The sequence below is a fragment of the Peromyscus californicus genome, unplaced genomic scaffold (assembly GCF_007827085.1).
Source record: "Peromyscus californicus insignis strain IS unplaced genomic scaffold, ASM782708v3 Scaffold_11__1_contigs__length_118956290, whole genome shotgun sequence".
NCBI classification, from domain to species: domain Eukaryota; kingdom Metazoa; phylum Chordata; class Mammalia; order Rodentia; family Cricetidae; genus Peromyscus; species Peromyscus californicus.
In genome coordinates, this window is record NW_026294402.1 from 57812230 (window position 1) to 57825791 (window position 13562).

The following is a 13562-nucleotide window of genomic DNA, read 5'->3' on the forward strand; positions in this document are numbered from 1 at the left end:
GGGGACTGGCCCGAAGAAGCAGCCGAAGCCTTGAGCTCATGGCGCGGCGGCGGGCACGGTGGCGGACACTGGCGGGAGTGGAGAGGCCGGCGCTGGGCTGGAGCGCCTGACAGCTGCGAGCCGGGGCGCCACACCCACCACCCCTCGCAGTTCCTCGCGCCCTCCCCGGGTGCGCCCGCCCGCTGGCCCCGCGCCGCGCCCGCCGCCTCTCCGCAGCCCCCGGGCCTGTGCGCCCCAGGTAAGCGGCCGCCCACCTGCGGCCCGCGGCTCGCACCTGCGGCCCGGCGCGAGCCCGAGAGGCCGAGTGGGAAGGAGGGCCGGGGAACTCGAAAGTTCGCCCCTGAGAACCAAGTGCTGAAGGTCCGACGCTCGCCGTTGCCACCAAAGGACCCGGAGCTCGGCAGGCCCGGGGCAGGGTGATGGAGTTGAGGGTGACCTCAAAAGGAAGGAGAGTGGAGAAGGTCACACCACTCTCCCGCTGCAGGGACCGTGGAACTGTGAGTGGCCCTGGAGACCCGGACTGGCGGGCAAGAATGGGATAGGGTACTGAGCACTGGGGAGCGCAGCCGGGAAGGGGTCAGCGCATCTCCCCACCGCTCCTGACTGCGGGAGCAGGCTGGAAAACGCTGCAGAGAAAGTCACCCTTCTTTCTTCACTGGGCAAGGGACTGGGGGACCCCAACCCCAGGATCTCCCATCATCTCTTGTCCAAAGCAAGAGCCAAGTCATAATTGGGGGAGGCGTGGGGTCAACTACTGGTCGACGTTGCTGTTTTCTAGTGGAGAGGTCCGTTTTCTGGGGACACTACCCCTTGGTACTTTCTCTATACCCCCAAACACTCCTCTCTCTCTCTCTCTCTCTCTCTCTCTCTCTCTCTCTCTCTCTCCTCTCTCTCTCTCTCTCCTCTCTCTCTCTCTCTCTCTCATTTCCTCCCATCGGGTCTCTTACCGTCTTAATCTACGAGTTACTAGTAACACACCCCTCGCCTGTTTTCGGGCGCCCCCTCGGCCATTTTCACCTCCTCTTCCTGCCCCCGCGGCATTAAGTGTCCTTAATGGACACGTTAATTAAACTGTAATTAATCATACTGTTCCAACTCAAGTTTGAACAATTACCCTAATCAAACAGAAGTTAATAATGGCAAGGATGGCCCGGGGCGCGGCGGGCCGCCGGGGGCAGGGGGCGCAGCGGCCACAGCGGCTACTGGCAGCGGCGGCGGCGGCGAGTGCAGCCTGTCCTTGGAACCTGAGCGGCTCCATAAATCTTCCGCGGGTAGCGGCTCGGGGTCGCCCTCGCCCCCGCCCTCTGGTTTCCCTCCTGGCTCTGGGTTGTGGGTCCTCTTTTCTCCCGTGTTTCCGCTCCCGTGGGTTCACTTCCCGTTCTCTTCCACTTCTCGCTTGCTCCTTTCCTGCTCTTTTCTCTCTGGCTCGAGGAGACCCCACGAAAGGGCCCTGGAGTACAGTTATGGCTCAGGCCTTGCCCTCGGAGAAAGGAGGTACCAGGCCTGGGGCAGGTTCCTAGCCTGTTCTCTGAAGCCTCCTAAGCAAGTTTGAAGGTTTCTTCTAGATGTAGGTCTCGTTTTCCTCTCCCTCAGTGTCTCCCTCTCTCTTGCTTTCTCCCCGCCTCTCACTTTCTCCAGCCTGGAGCCTGCTCAGGCCCTCTTTCTCGGCTCTTCCCTTCCGGCATTTCTCCCCGGTGCTACCTCTGTCCCACTCCAACTCTGCGCTCTCATCCTCCCCGCCTTCTTTCGGAGGGAAACAGCCTGCTTTTGGTCCCTGTACGAGAGGCTATCCTCAGCACTCCCACCCCCTGCTCATCTCCCCCCTGCTCGGCCCAGGCTCCCCCATCCCATAATTACAATCCCACTCGGTAATTATTCCTAGATTCCTAATGATTTTTTTAAAAGCAACCTCAGAACTCTACGGTATGGTGGTGACAACGATCGGGAAGTCCGGCGCCCCCAGGGTGGTGGAGTAGGAAGGGGAGGACACGGAAAGTCCCCCTCCTGAGGGGGCGCCTGATTTGCCTCTATTGTACTGCCAGGGCTAATAACGCCTCCGGGACTGGCCTCCAGTCCGTCCGGGCAGCCAGGAGGCAGAGTCCCTGGGGACCTCTCATACAAAGGGTCCTGCTTTAGGCTACTGCACTAGCAGATGACCAGTGTCGCTTCTGCTCCCTGTTCAGCACCAAGCTCGGGACAGCTCCCAGCCCGGTCCCGTTCTTCCTCCTGGCCGCTCCTGCTCAGCTCTATGGAAGGAGAGGCTGGGGGATCGCTGCTGCTTGGGGCTGGTTTCGGGGCGGGGGGGCACTTGTGTGGGGGATCCGAGCTCGAGCCGAGTTCCACAGGAACACTACAGCCACCCACATTTTAAGATCTGCGAGCCTGTTCTCACAGCAGCCACCATCCGAGCATTCCCATTTCACAGGAAGGGAAGAGTCAGGCACGGGAAGCCCCAGGTTCCTCAGTCTGTAAGACAGAGGCACAGGCTGAGCTACACTCAGCGCGCCCTGTCTGACACTCTGTAGAGGGGGTCTGGTTGGGTGAAGGGACGGGGAGGAATGTGCAACCTCAGCCTGGGTGTGGAGGAAAGACGCCTAATAAGCCCAAGTCATCTGCTCAAGTTCAGGAGGCCAATGGGTGGGCAGAGCTGGGACTGGAACCCAGGTTCAGATGCAGTACGTGAAACCCCCCCCCCTTTTTTTTTCAGTGACGGCTCTAGGTCCTGCGGCCCTGCCCAGAGAGCAGAAGGAGTTTGAGGGAGTTGTTGCCCTTGGCCCATCTCTCTCCAGTTCTTACTATTTTGTCTCTTTTATCTGCTCCTGGCTGCGCTCTCCGCAGCCCCTAGTCAGCTCCGCGCTGCCCCCTACATCGGGGCGTCGGGTCCACACCGGCCCCTCTTCTAGCGCCCATTCGGATTCTGGCTTGGGCCGGGCTGTGCTGACGCGCCTCTGTCTCAAGCACATATCTTTTACCAGTTGAATTAACGGCAGTTTTCGTCAGTTAATTAGGTTTAATTTACATAATTAGTACAGTATAAAGAGGATTGGGGATAATCATGGGGTACGTAGCGCTTTCTGTGTAAACACGTATTCTGAATTAAAAATCAGATGTAATTAAGGCGCGCAGGCCCTGTTTAGGCAGGGTTTTAATTGTAATGAATTTCTAATTAACACTCAATGATTGCCAAATGCAAAGGGCTGTAGAATTTTCTTGTAGTTTTGCTAATTTATTGTTTACTTAATATCTGGATATTAGTCCAATGGCCAGATACAGCCCAGCCTAGTTCTGCAGCCTTGGCCCCAGAAAGAGAAGGCAGCTGTGCAGGGCCTGCTGGGCCCCTACAAGAGTGAAGCGTCTGGGCAGAAGAGGAAGCCACAGAGGTGCTCCGTGGCTCATTTCATTTCTGGTGTCACTAAGGCCACAGGACAGTCTCTTCCCAGGCTCCAGGTTCTCGATGCAAACCTTGCTCATTGGGAAGAGGGAGAGCCGGAGACTGTTGGGAGGAGACTCCGATTAGATTTCCCCCCTGATCTTTACAGGAGGGACCACACTCCTGACTTTATCTCTGACTGGTGGGAGTAGGGCTCTTGGGGACTCCTCCCAAACACCCCTCCGTGGAGTTCTGAGCTGGGGGGAGGGGAGAGGTAATTTGCTTACAAGTAGCATACCACAGAGTGCTTAAGCTTGGAGAGAGAGGGGCAGAGCCTGGAGGCATCGAAAATGGTCTGGAGGTTTTGGGTCCCAAGGTTACCTCTGCACTTAGAAATGCAACTTAGGCTGGAAGGAGGAAGGAGGGAATGCTGGGTGGGCCTCCTTTGTGCCCGCAGACAGCGAGCTGGGAGGCCTCTGGAGAGGTGTTAGGGAAGGAGTGTAGGAGCAGCCGGCTGGCCTGAACTTTTCCCAAGGGGCTCTCCCTTTCCCCGGGACTCTGGGTTGGGTTCCAGCCCATAGTCCAGCTGGCACCCTGGGAGAGGAGTTCCCATCCAGGCTGCTCCAGCTTCTCCTTTGAAGGTCCGAGTTGGAAGACTCTATTCTTTGTACTTTGAAGTTTACTCCAATGTCAGAAAACATTAGTATGACCCAGAGGCTTTCCTGGGGAAGCGAGCGGTATTAACTTCTTCCTCCCTGTGACAGGATCTCCCCTCAAACTGACTGCTGCTGCTGGCTGCTCTGTTTTCCTCTTTGGCCCATGAGTAGGTTAATGTTTCTTGATCACTTATCCGTGTTTTCTGTCTCTTACATTGGAGTGCAACATTCGCTCTTGTAATCAGGTCCATGGAACAGGGCTTGGGACATAGTAAGCACTCACCAGCTTGTTGAATGAATAAGTAAACAACATTTGATGGTGAGGGCTTAGGGGTCTAATGCCCCATGTGATGCTGCAGTTCCGGACTTCCAGGTACTGTTGTAAGAGTCCCGGGATTTCCATCTTCCACATGGACTCAGGCAAGGCCTCTGGAGCAAGACACCCCAAGGCTCGCCGAGCTTCCGGAGGTGGCGAAGGACACCCATTCCCAGGGGCACCTCAATTTACTCTCCCTAGGAAGCTGCTGGAAGAAGAGACTCTGGAGCCAAGAGTCTGCTCTGGGCTGGGAGTGGTAGCGGATACCTATAATCCCAGCACTTGGGAGCCTGAGCTAAGAGTTCAAGGCCAGCCTGGACTACATAGTAAATTCTAGGCCATTTCCCCCAAAAACCAAACAAGAAGAGACCTGGTGTGTTACTGACTATGGTGATTTGAGTGAGAATGGCCTCCATAGGCTGTATTTGAATGTTGGTTTCCCAGTTGGTGGGCTATTTTGGAAGGATTCAAAGGTGGGGCCTTGTTGGAGGAGGTATGCCACTAGGGGTGGGCTTTGAAGTTTCAAAAGTCCATGCCAGGCCAGTCTCCCTCTCTTTTTGCCTTCTGCTTGTGGATCAGAGATAAGCTCCCCATTACTTCTCCAGCACCATGCCAGCCTGCTGCCATACTCCCTGGCACTATGGTCATGGACTCATGCTCAGAAATTGTAAGCAAGCCCCCAATTAAATGCTTTCTTTCATACGTTGCCTTGGTCATGGTGTCTCTTCACAGCAGTAGAACAGTGACTAAGACACTGTTGAACTCTGAATCTGTAGAGTATTGATATGGAACCTTGCAGAGATGTCATAAGGACTAAGTAAGTCACTGGATGTGTGACACATAACCAGATATGGGGCCTCCAGGGAGATGCCTAGAGTGCAAAATTTGGAGGTATTTCCTAAATTTTAGGGTTCTCCCCTAGTCCCCAGCCCATATAAGTATGCATCAAAAGTGGTTCCTCAGCACATCTGAGCCCTCCCTTCTCTGAGACTCACTTTGGGAGGGCTGCCTTTGGATTTCAGTCTGCCCATGGGATGCTGGGCAGACCACCAGATGCCACGTGAGTTGGAGGAAGTTTTGGATTAGGTCATCAGCTCCACATGGGCTCGCTGACACCAGGGAAGCAAAGTCAATATGCCATTCACATACACATATGATTTAAAGCAAATAGTTCATCAAGTTTCACACATTCACAGTTCTGTGCAACCATCACCACCACTCACGTTAGGATATTTCCATCACCCCAAAGAGAAGCCTCATGCCTTTCAATTGTCGCTCTTCAGACAGTCTTCTTTCTGTCTCTCTAGGTGTGCTTATGGTGGACATTTCATGCAGATGGAGCCAATCAGACAGTGTGGGGCCCTTTATGACTGGCTTCTTCTGCTTAACATGGTGGTTTCAAGTTTATCTACATTATAGTATATATCAGAATTTCATTCCTTTAAACTTTTTCTTTTACTTTATATTCATACATTCATTCATTCATTGTGTGTGCATGCATCTATGTCCATCATGAGAGTCAGGATTGAACTCAAATCATCAGACTTGCTGGCAGGCATGTTTACTTACTGAGATGATCTGTCATCTCTCCATTCCTTTTTATTATCAAACAATATTCTGCTGCATGGATCCCACATTTTGTTTATGTTGATGGTTATTTGGATTGTTTTATTTGGGGGCTTTACTGAGTGATGCTGCTATGGACATTGGTGTACAAGTTTGTGTGTGGCTCATATCTTAACTTCTCTTGAGCATATACCTAGGTGTGGACTTGCTGGGTCTTGAAATTCTACGGTTTGCCTTTTAAGGAACCTCAAAAAGTTGTATATATTTTTAGACAGGGTCTGTTCTGTCAGGAGAATGATCTATGATAGCCATACTTTTGGTTTTGAATGAGCGACTTTATTAAGTAGGTAGCAAGCAAAAGAAGAAACAGCAAGTAGCAGATACATGGCAAAACATCATCCAGCTCGGCATGTCACCATCCAGGAGAAATGACCTGGGGAGCTCTGCTGACATCATCATGCTAGTGTTCCTGACTGAGCCATTCCTGGCAAAGCAGACAATCTGTCCTCGGGTGAGCTTCTGCCTTCTTGGTGACACTGCAGTCCTTTTTATATCTATTTATTTAGAGGTGTGTGTGTGTTTGTGTGTATGTGTGTTTGTGTGTGTGTGTGTGTGTGTGTGTGTGTGTGTGTGTGTGTGTGTGTGTGTGCAGTGTGCTGTGGAGGTCAGAGGACAACTTTTTGGGGTTGGATCTCTCTTCCACCTTCTGGATTCTGGAGAATTGAACTCGGTTTGTCGGGCTTGGCAGCAAGCACCTTTACTGCTGAGCTATATCACCTTCCCTGGCTGTAAGAGTTCTTTAGGCGTTCTGTACACAGATCTTTTGTCAGCTGTATGAGTGGCAGTCACTTCTCACTATATGGGTTGGCTTTTCCACACACTCTGTTCCTTTCCTCTGACGTTTCCTCTGTGGCACTGGAGACCCACCAGGCTTTTTCTAATGGCATCCCCTGAAATATGAACATTTTGAATCTTGATGATATTAATTTGTTATTTTTTATTTTTACTTCTGGCATCATATATAAGAAGGCTTTACAGGCTGGAGAGATGGCTCAGCAGCTAAGAGCTCTTATGGTTCTTGCAGAGGATCTGAGTTCAGTTCCCAGCACCCACATGATGGCTCAAAACCATCTGTAACTCCAACTCCAGGGGATCCAAAAACCCTGTTCTCGCCTTCAAGGGCATTTGCACTCACATGCACATAATCCAAACAGACACATATAACACACACATATAATTAAAAATAAAATAAATCTTAAAAAAGATTTTGTTATAGAAGTTACTCCAACTTTCTTTTTGCCCTTTCTTTCTCTCTCTTTCCCCTCCCTTCCTCCCTCCCTCTCTCCCTCCCTCCCTCCCTCCCTGCTTCCTTCCCTCCCCCTCTTTCTTTCTCTTTCTTCTTCTTCTTTTTCCTTTTGAGCCAGAATCTATGTATCTCTGGCTATCCTGGAGCTCACTCTGTAGACCAGGCTGGCCTCAAACTCACAGAGATCCAAGATCCACCTGCCTCTGACTCCCAAGTGCTGAGATCGGAGGTTTATGGTTTTATCTCTCTCATCTTAGTCTAGAACTTTCCACCCATCTTGAATCGGTTTTGGTGTGTGATATGAGGCAGGGTCCAAATTCATTTTTCAGCATGTGGATAGATTATTCTCTTGGTTGTCATGGTACCCTGCTGGCTTTTCTAGTCTGAGGAAAGGACTACTTTCCCTTCCCAAGAGAGATAGACCAGCCTTGCTGGGATTTCTAGTAAACAACTGGGCAGCCACAGCTGAGGCATGGGTTTCAAATATGAGGTGACTTAGGTGCCTAGTCTCCATGACTGGAGTGAAGGCCATCAAGAGTGTAGCCACATCTTACAGCAGCAGCCTCCCCTCTCCTCGGGTTGAGTCTTCCTCAGTCACACTGAGGCAGGAGGATGGCAACAGAGGCCCATGCAGACAGCACAGCACAGAGGAAGAGAGCAGGTTTCGGCAGGGGAGTGAAGGGAAGCCCAGATAATCATAGCCCCTGAGCATCTGCAGGGAAGGCCCTTTCTGGGGCAGCTCCCCTGCTTCCAGGGAAGACGAGAACTGAGGCTGTCATACGGATGGGTTGTGGGGGTCTGTGTGGGGGTCACCTGGCAGGAGGAAGGTGGGGAAATGGGCTCTTTAGAAGTCTGTTTATGCATGTCACAATATGTGGCAGGGATGGTTGGTCAATGACATCACCAACCTCCAAAAACTACCACGACTTCACGTTACCAACAAGGAAACTGAGGCCCAGAGAGATTAGGCATTCTGCCCAGAGTTACACAGGGAGTCAATGGAGAAACCAAGACTGGAAGCCAGGGCTGCACAACTCCAAGTCCCTTCCCTTCAGAGCTCTGTTCCATCGCTGTCCACATCGATGCCTTGGGACAGAAGAGAAGGACTCCATTTAGGTGTTGGAAAGTTCACGTACAATCTGCCTCTCTCCTATGATCTGGCTAGGAGGATTAAAATGGTTTAAAAATAAACTCATGTGTCACAGGTACATACCTGTACTTTTAACAGTCTGGAGGTAGAGGCAGGAAGAGTGATGTAAGTTCAAGGCCAGCCAAGGCTACATAGCAATACCATCGTTCAGAAAACCATAAAGGGGGTAGTGTGCAGATGAGTTGGTAGAGTGCTCCCCCAGCGGGCCTGAAGACCTGCGTTCCATGCCCAATAGTAAGCCTGAAGCTGGCTGACACCTGTAAGCCAGGAGGTAGAGGCAGCAGGATCAGAAGTCCAGCTCCAGGAAATCTGAGGCGACCCTAGCCTACATGGGACCCTACTTCAAAACAATTTTTTGTTTTAAAAAACAAATCATTTTGACCCACAGCCAAATGCTAGGCAGAGCCAGGGGAACCCCACAGAAGAAGTAGGAGAGGATTTCACTGTATGAGCCAGAGGGGTCAAGGACATCACAGGAACAAGGCCCACAGAATCAACTAAGCAGGGCTCACAGGGGCTCACAGAGTCTGAAGTGACAATCATGGACCCTGTATGGGTCTGAGCTAGGTCCTCTGCATATACAATATGGTTGTGTAGCTGGGTGTTTTGGTGGGACCCCAACAGTGGAAGTGGGGGTGTCTCTGAATCTTTTGCCTGCTCTTGGGACCCTTTTCCTCCTACTGGGTTATCTCGTCCAGCCTTGATATGAGGGTTTGTGCTCAGTCTTGTAACTTGTTTTACGGTATTTGGTTGATACCCCTGTTGGATCTGCTCTCTCTCTCTCTCTCTCTCTCTCTCTCTCTCTCTCTCTCTCTCTCTCTCTTTTGGAAGGGAAACAGAAGAGGAGTGGATCTGGGGGAAAGAGGCAGTGTGGGGGAGGACTGGGAAAAGTGGAGGGGATGAAACAACAGTCGGGATGTAATATATAAGAAAAAAAAGAAGAGAAAAAAGACAAGAAGTTAGAAAAAGAAACAAGATCAAAGCCCCAACATTTTGTTATAAAATAGTACCTGTTCATCCCGTTGCCTTTGAAAACTGCAGACTAGTAGCCAGGAAGAAGAGCAGCCACAGTCCACACATGCAGTGCCTCTGAGGAGGCGGAAGGGAGGGGCAGAAGTGTTCTGCAGCCCTAGCTGCCTTGCCAACCTGCATCTAACCTCAGTCTCCCAGCTCATGACTCTTCCCAGCTTCTGCCTTAGGCAGCTGGTGTGAGGAAAGAGCTAAGCGGAAAACACTGTGGTTAGTGGGGAGAGGCCGGTAGGCAGGGCTCCTCTACCTACAGGTGAGCTAGGCCAGGCCAGGTGGCTGAGGCCTCCCTAGAACCACACTGCAGCAGGGACTGGAGGAGGAAGGCAGGGAAGCTGTCCCAGGCTGATGGAACCGCTCAAGACAGCAAGGACTTGGCACAGTCAGGGACACAGCATCGGTCTTGTGGAGGAAATATGGAGGTGGGGGTGCTGTCCCAGGCCCTTTCAGGGGAGCCAGAAGGACCAAATTGGACCAGGACGCAGGTGGTTTGCCATGCTCAGCACACATTACAGGACCAATGGGATTTCTCCTCTTTCTCAGAATTTTCCTTTGTGTGCATACATCTGCACAGGTGACATATTCCTGGGTGTTTTTGTGGCAGCAAGAGGACATCAGGTGTCCTTATTCCCTTGAGGAGGATTTCTCACTGAATCTGGAATTCACCTTTTTCCAGCCAGCCAGAACTGCTGACCCAGCAAGTTGTAAGATCCCATGTCTGCCTCGTGTCCCGACTCGGGGTTCCAGCCACACTCGGCTTTTACGTGGGTGCTGGGCTCCTAGGTCCTCATGCTGGTCCAGCAAGTGCTCTCACCCTCTGAGCATCTCCCCAGCCCCTCCTTCTCAGAACGTTTTCCCCCTGCCACCTGACTCTCTTCCACATGTGGGCCATTGCTCTCACTGTTCCCACCACCCCCAGCAGTGGGGGAACGGACGGAAAGAATGAATTCCTAGGAGGGCCCAGCAATGCAGTGAGCCTGGCTGACTTTAACTAAGTCTGCGGGCAGGGGAGACTTTTTATCCCCCGCAAGTTAATGCAAGCTGTTAGGGAGATAAATAAATGACAGGACTGCCGATGGACTGTTGGGCTCAAAGCAGGGACATTTGTCTCACTTTAGAAGAAGGACCTGGAGGGCTCAGCCCCATCGACTCGTTCATTGTGCTGTTATCTGCCGGAGAGGTGGTGACACCATTGCAATTAAGACAAACTTCAGTCTCTAAGTTCCTGCTTGCAATCTCAGGGCTTCAAAACAAGACAAATGACCCCGCCAAGGGAGGAAACAAACTCTTTTCCAGACTGTGTCCCAAGTCACAGGGAAGATTTGTAGTTGTTCGGCAGAAGATTTGTCATTATGAGGCTTGGCTCTGCTGGCTTCCCTCTTTCACATCTTCAATGTCCTCTGTGGCTCGTGACAGCCCAGGCTATCTGTGGGACCTCACCTGGCCTCCCCAAGTGGCCTCATCCCCTGCCAGTCTCCACCTTCCTCTGCCAGTCTCCCAGTTTACAAGCTTCTCTAGTATAGCAAAGATGCAATATTTGCCAAGGCAGGGGCTGATAAAGCCACTGCCACTGCAACTCAGTATTGCCACGGAGGGCACTGGCCTTGTCTCCCATCCTACACTCTAGTAGTCAGGCCCCTGCCCACAAGGACAGACTTAGGGCCTGCATCCTAACATGTCGGCTGCTGCTTGCCCGGCCTCCTTGATGCCTCCTTCCTGTCTGTGCTCCTCCTTATCCCACCACCACACCATCATCCTCTGCCACAGTGCCCGGCTCTGACACTGGGCTCTGTCTCCCTCCTGCAGCACCCCCCACCCCACCTTTGGGTGGAGCTTCCAGCTGCATGAATGAAAACTTCTGATCCCCTCAATGCAGACTCAGTCCAGGACCAGTCTCAGGGGTCTACTGGACCCAAAGCATGAACTCAGGACCCCGTGTAAGCTGCTGTGAGTTAACAGTGCTCCTGTTCCCATAAGGGCCTTGGGACAGGGTCCCCTGCTCTCCCTCCATACAGCCTCCTTCTCTGACTTTCTTCCCCCATTTCCCTGCCAACTTGTATGTTTTAGGGGCTACACCATAGCATAGGGTCATGGACTCTGGGGTCCAGGGCCCTGTAAGCCTCAAAACTATGAACAAAACTGTGTGTGTGTGTGTGTGTGTGTGTGTGTGTGTGTGTGTAAGCATGTGTGTGGATGGGTTAGTGCAGGTGTGTGAGTGTGAATGGGTGTGTACAGGTATGTGCATGCAGATGGGTGTATGCAGGTGGGTGCTTGTTATTCTGGGCTGGGGATGCCCACAGGGGACCATGGTTCAAGTCACAAGAAGTTGTTCAGGAGGCTTGAGAAGACTGCCAAGACTCAAAAGCCCAGCCACTTCATGACAAGAAGAAACAGAGGGCTTGAGGCCTGTGTGAGGCTACTCTCCGGGTCTGGCTCAGAGGTGCTACCTCTTCACAGTGTCACGGGAGGCACAATGCACAGTGTTCTTGGTGAGCTGGTCAAAGAGCAGATCCCAGGCTCCATCCTAAAAGCACACTGTCTTTGCCTTTCAGAGTTTGGTGCTGGAGTGTGGGGTGCATGCGCTGGAGCTGGGTTTGGAACCCTAGCTAAGAGTGGGGCTCTGAGGACCAGGCAGTAATTTCTTACTTACTTGTTGGTGACCTTGGGCAAGTCATTCTGCCTCCATGATCCTGCTTCTCCATCTGTGAAATGGGCAGAATAGTAACCCTACTGTCTATCTCAGGGATCGGGGAGGAAATTACTCAGGTTGATTGCAAATTCAAAGCACACAAGCTGGTTTGGAATGCCCACTCTCTCCCCTCTTCTGAGCTGGAAGACGGGGACAGAGCTTATTCTGTAGAGTGTTTGTGTGCCTATCATGCCTGAGGCCCTGGGTTCAATTCCCAGCACCACAGGAAAATCGTTATGGTGCTACATGCTTGTAATTCTCAACGTTCTGGATGTATTCCCAGTGTGGAGGCAGGAGGCCTAGAAGTTCAAGATCATCTTTAGCTACATAGTGACTTGGAGGCCAGTCTGAACTATATGAAACCCTATCTCAACCCTCCACCACCAATTCTCAGCAACAAAACCAGCAACAGCTCCCACTCACCTCTGCTGAACTGGGGTTGGGGACAACGGTTGCTGATGCTTCTTCAAAGGCAAGGCTGAACCTTAAGTCTGGTTGGTAGCTAGTTCAGGTTTTGGGGTGGTCAGGATCAAGGTGCCCTTCTTACAGAGCTCCTCTCATCAGGAAAACCCACCTTATGCGCTGTTCACAAATCTTGCCCTGAGCTCTGGTCTAGGGTGCATGGTCTTTAATAGCTTGGGTCTCACCAAATTCTATGACTGCATCAGGCCCTGGGCAATGGCGGGAAGTTACTGAGATGAACACTGAGGTCTGGGCCAGCTGCAGGCTGGCACTCTGAAGTTTCACAGGCTCTCCCTGGGAGGGCAATGGAGGCTCCCAGGCAGTCCCTTCCATGGAGCACTGGACAGAGCACAGGCTGTGATAGTTCTGCACGGTGGCCATTTGGCCAACAAATATTTACCATGAGCCTCCTCAGCCAAGGCTATTTTTCTAGGTCTGTGAAAAGCAGGCCGGAGCCTCTGGCTGGTGAAGCTTCCATTCTAATGGAGGACGGGAAGGTGTAAATAAACAATGGGTTTATCACAGTTACCAGCAAGATAGAAGGAAGTGGTACAGGTAAGGGGCACCTGAGTCCTGGGAGCACGTGCATGTGGAGGACAGAGGTTGACACCAGGTGTCTTCCCTGGCCCCTCCCCACTTTGTCTACTAAGTCAGGATCTCTTGTCATGTCCTGGGAGCAAGAAGAGGAGGCTGCGTGTTTCAGTGGGAAGCCACTTGAGCGAAGATCTGCAGGGTGAAATGGGCTATGTAGACAATGGTGAGTGAGAGTGCCAGGCATGCTGAACAAAGGTCAGCAGGAGTTGGCATCATATTGCTAGCAACACGAAAGCCCCAACGGATGTCTAACCCCAGCTCATTTAATAGCTCATGGCAGGTGCCCCCCACGCAGTGAATTTGAGGTTCAGGATCCTTCCACCACTCCACTTCCCACAGGTGTCCGCTTCCTTTGTCAGGAGGATGGAGATGGGTAGGATCTGAATCTGAAGTTTCTTGGCCATCTTCACTCTATTGAGAAGACCTA